This window comes from Planococcus citri, chromosome 1 (assembly GCF_950023065.1).
Source record: "Planococcus citri chromosome 1, ihPlaCitr1.1, whole genome shotgun sequence".
NCBI classification, from domain to species: domain Eukaryota; kingdom Metazoa; phylum Arthropoda; class Insecta; order Hemiptera; family Pseudococcidae; genus Planococcus; species Planococcus citri.
This window is the reverse complement of record NC_088677.1, coordinates 40,228,684-40,233,642: the sequence shown is the minus strand read 5'-3', so window position 1 is coordinate 40,233,642 and position 4,959 is coordinate 40,228,684.

Below are 4,959 nucleotides of genomic sequence, written 5' to 3'. Positions count from 1 at the left end.
TTTCCACGAAGGATCAAAAATGGTCATAAAAAAACTTATTGACGTTGCTAGAGAGCAAAGACTTCAATTACGTAATAAAAAGAAATTAGAAGCGCAGCTTCAGCCCAAACAAACACAAAATGAGGAAAAAGAAAGTACTCAGGACAAAAATTCGACAGACGAATCAAATGGGGCACAAAAAGCTCGTAAGCTACGCAAAAAATTATACAAAAAGCGTAAACAAGAAAAATCAGACAATGAAGCTAAAAAAGCTGAAATTAAAAAGAAAAAGCGAGTAAAACTTGCAGCGAATTTTACGAATCAGCCACCTAAGACTGACGACGAATCGAAAAACAAAGAGGTGAAAAACCCTACCAAAAAGGAAATAATATTACCTACAACTACTCAAAATCCAGGGACACAGAACCCCCAACCATCCACAAGTGGAATCAAATTACGTCGATCAGAACGCATGGCCGCTTACAGGCAAAGAATGGGCCCTACAAAGCCTAAAAAACTTAAGAAAACACCAAACGTCATAGACGTAGATGCTATCGACGTCGTTGATTACACTGATGCAGAATACATCAACTATTTTACACCGGATCCTTGTGAGCTAATAAAAGATGAAACGGAAATGTCATCTGACGAATCTGAGCTTGACGATAGCAGCGACGACGGTCAATCGATCATAATGTCGCTAACAGACGACGATGACGTAGATCAGTTAAAAACTGAACAAGAAAAAGTATACGACGCATCGTCAGACAGTAGCTCTGAATCAGACTCAAAAGACAAGACCGAGAAACACAGCAAAAATGCGGAGCTGAAGAAAATTTCAATCCTAAAACGTCCTTCACAACAGGAAATAGAAAACATGATCAAAAGAGATCTCGACTTTGAACCTACAGAGGTCTATGATAAGGCTAGTGAAGCTGAAAAACACAAAATCAAACAAAAATTCATTGAAAATTACTCAAACTTATCAAAAAAGATGAGACCAAAATTAAACATATGCGTAAGCAAAATCGTAGGTGACGCTTCAGTAAAAAAATACTTAAGAGATCAAGCACAACTTGAAAGACTAAAGAACAAAGAAAACTACGAAAAACTACGCCAAGACATGGCGGAAAGACGAGAAAAACGAATGATACTGGAAAAAGCTAAGAAAAAGCTTAATGACCTACGAAAAAATGACGCTACGTAAATAGTTTCGGAAAAATCGCGAAATTTCGACCAAATAGGTAACATACCTACCTAACAAAAATATGCATAAAAAATTTTCTAGACAATTTTCATGTAATCACAACTACCGCATTTGACCACCGCAGTTGGAATTTTTCAATTCGGATTAAAATTCGCAAAGTAAATTTTTCCCTTGAAAATGAGGTAAATTCCCTCAGAGGGAAAAAGAGAAAAATATTTTTAATCAAATATTCGACGAACGGAAAGTATTTCGATTTCGACGTGCATTTTTGATACTATTTCAAAGACGTAAAAATTGTGACAGAGTGCAAATAGACAAGTGCGATCACGAAAGATTCGAACGTGTTATAAAGTGACCTGGGGGAAAAGCTGATTTATTCGACGTGTTATCTGACGAAAAATTACGTGCAACGTACGATACGATGGCGAACCGAGACCAACAGTTTACGTTACGTATACGACGACGACGTCAAGAAGCCACGATAATGATTACCTTTTCGTGCGGTATGGCTTACGCAAGAGAAACGATACCAATTCCAGTCTTCATTCGATGGACCAGGAATCTGCGAATCTTTCATGAACCAGAAATCTCACGTAATGGAGGATACTCCATCGCGGTACAACGAAGCAACCGTAACAACGATACGGTGGCGATTGTGGTCAAAATAAACGGTCAAGAGCGACGCAATCACCGAGTAACACTATCGACGATCCAGGAAATCTTCCAGGCGTTTGGCTTCGAAGGATTTTAGGTACGTGGAACAAAATTTCCAAAGACAAAATTCTAACTCAGAGTCGCAGACTCAACATACTGCGACACAGTCGCTACTTTCAAAATTTTTAGCTAAAAAAGCTCAACTTACGATTAAATAAGATTGACTAGAATTTATTGGACTAGAATTAAGTTTGTAAAAGTTATTCTGAATAAAAATTTCATTTGACAAAAAACTGACGCGACTATTTATTAGGTAAAAACTTAAAATTAATTAACGAGATAACAAGGTAAGTACCGGTAAAGACACCTTAATTTGACTAGAACAAAACCGAATTTGAGAAATTTGCATCAAGACTACGAGTTCGATACGTAAGTATTAGGTACAAAATAGGTAAGTAATGCCTACGTGAATGAATAATTACATTAAATTACTCAAAACTATTGTCGCGTAGCGAACATCTAAAAAATGACTTTCCCAAAATTTTGAAACACATTTCGAACCAAAATTGACTTGTTAATATTGCTACAGGCATCACTTTTTGATTCGAAGTCAAAATTTTTCCAAATCTAACAAATGAACAAAACCAAACCAGCCCATTTCTGAGAATTCATCGAACACAATGAAAACGACGTTTGGCAACATAGCCAACACAAACCGATTCGATCTAGCTGATTGTATCAGCCGACTTCATGACTAGATTTTCCACATAAAACAACAAGTTTTTATTAAAATTACATAATAAAGTAAAAATATTCTTAGACTAAAAGATTCACACAACCTTAAGGGACATTTCTATCGAAACAGAATTTCGAAATATTAATTAGCGACTGAAAAATGACGTAAAATTAATCGAAATCAAGCACAGCTTGACACGTTTGCATTTGGACAGCAGAAATTCCTAGAACTTATCGTAGTTACCACTACACACACACCACTTACACGATCGGTTCGCAACCAGCCGCCCGACCGGCGCCATTTTCGCCAACCGAACGCTACGAACGTAGAAGAAGTAGGTAGGTGGGGGACTCAGATAAGCCAACACAACCGGCTGCATCGAGCGACACGCCGTACTTTGCGAACATTATTGTTTGGTTCTCCGTTCGGGTATGTGCTTACTCGTGTACTTTTGCTAATTTCTGCTCTTTTAAGTTGAAAGTTTTTTATAAAACGTGTCTTTTGTGACGTGCAATCGTGCGAATTACTTTGCGAACTAATTTTTAACGTGATTTATCGAAAAATCCAAACATTTTTCGCGACTTTATGCGAAAGGATTTTGGAATCCAAAGTGCGCTCGGTAGTGAGACGTGCGATTCAAGTCACGATCATATTTTTGTGTAAAGTGCGATTTATTTAATACTCTTGAGCTCGAAAGCTTAACTTATAATCGTGAGTGCGAATGTCGGAAGGTGAGAAAGTCTACGAATTTCCACCGATCGAAAAACGGCTCGCGGACATAGATCCGCAGTGGAAAGTGTCGACGAATCCGAACGTTGACGAATCCGAAGTGCTAGCCACTCAGAACCGCGATTTTTGTGCATATCACACACAACGATTCGGGCTTGCTACCAAACCCGGTGATTGGATTAGAGTAGCGAGAAAAATCGTGAAAGAGGCTAAACCTGGACCAGACGAGCCAACTTCAAGTACGAAAAGTACTAATAACGACAAAGACGGTGAGTGTAAATAATAACACATATTTATTTTGCTTTTTAATGCATGACTTTATTTACGTAAAATCGAAACATCCGTGAACAAGTGCCGAATTTATCGCGTATTTTTTCGTTTTATTTTGCTTCACAGATGTCGTCGCTTCCAGCACTAACGTGCGAAAAATGCCAACTCGTAATCTTCAAACCGGCGATCACGGCAGACCTAAAAGACGCCGCCAACACCCTCGCAACAAGCGACTGTAAACACGTATTCCACGCAGCATGCGTAAGAGATATGTGCAACGAGGCAAATGCCAATGGACAACAAATGGTCCTCTGCCCACGCGCTCAATGCAACAAGACGCTTTACGCCTCACAATTTCACTTAATGCAGACAACGCTACAAGCGATAGACTTACGTGCCTTGGCAAACGCGACGGTGGAAATTGAAGCTCAATTCTGGCAGGATAGCCACACCACCAGTGAGCAACAAATTGCTCAAACCCAAGCTTTAGTAGCGAGGCTACAGTCAGAACTCACGAGCACGAAAAATCAACTCGCTAAGACTAAAAGTCTTTATCAACTAGCTTTATCTAAAGCTAATGAAAATCGATCACGATCAAGATCAACTACACCAGCGAGAAGTACTGAAGATGAATCGAAAACACTCAGCACAGCTGCTAACATACTATCAGTGCAATCTGACAACACCAGCCAACCTGGCACGTCAACATCATCACCAGCATCCTACGCAGCCTCAGCTGCACTTATACCCGATTTTGAGAATATTCAACGTCCATTACACGAATACAGACCGCAACTAAAAAGTACACAAGGTCAAAATTTGCCAACAGGCAATATTCAGAAGAGCTTTGCACCAAACCCAGCGGTACGAGGCCGAGCTCCAACTCCGACGTATAATTCACACCAACAGATGTTACAACATCAAATGCCGCCGCCACCACAGCCTAGAGGAGCAGCTCCAGGTAACATTCGTATGTCAAAAGCGAATCAACAACGTGCCGCAGCAGCGCAGCAGCAACTGGCAGTCAATGCCAACGTCAATCTGGCAGCAGCTAGACCTGACCAAGTGCCACCTCACGTATCGGTTATGAACCAGGTGCCACAATACGACGACCAAGGTAGATTAATACCACCTGCGCTACATGCGCCACCACCTCAAACACGTAGCATCTACCGTACACAACAGACAAAAAGCCGAAGCAAACTAGAACGTGAACAAAAAGGACCTTTCGCACAGACGAAACGAGAACACGATCGATTTTTTAGACGATACGCGATAAAAGCAACGACTTTATATCCATTCTTTCCACTGCAATTTTACCCGTGTCGATACACACTCCTCGCGACGTTCCACAACCAAGCCGCAAACGGCGTATACACTGCAA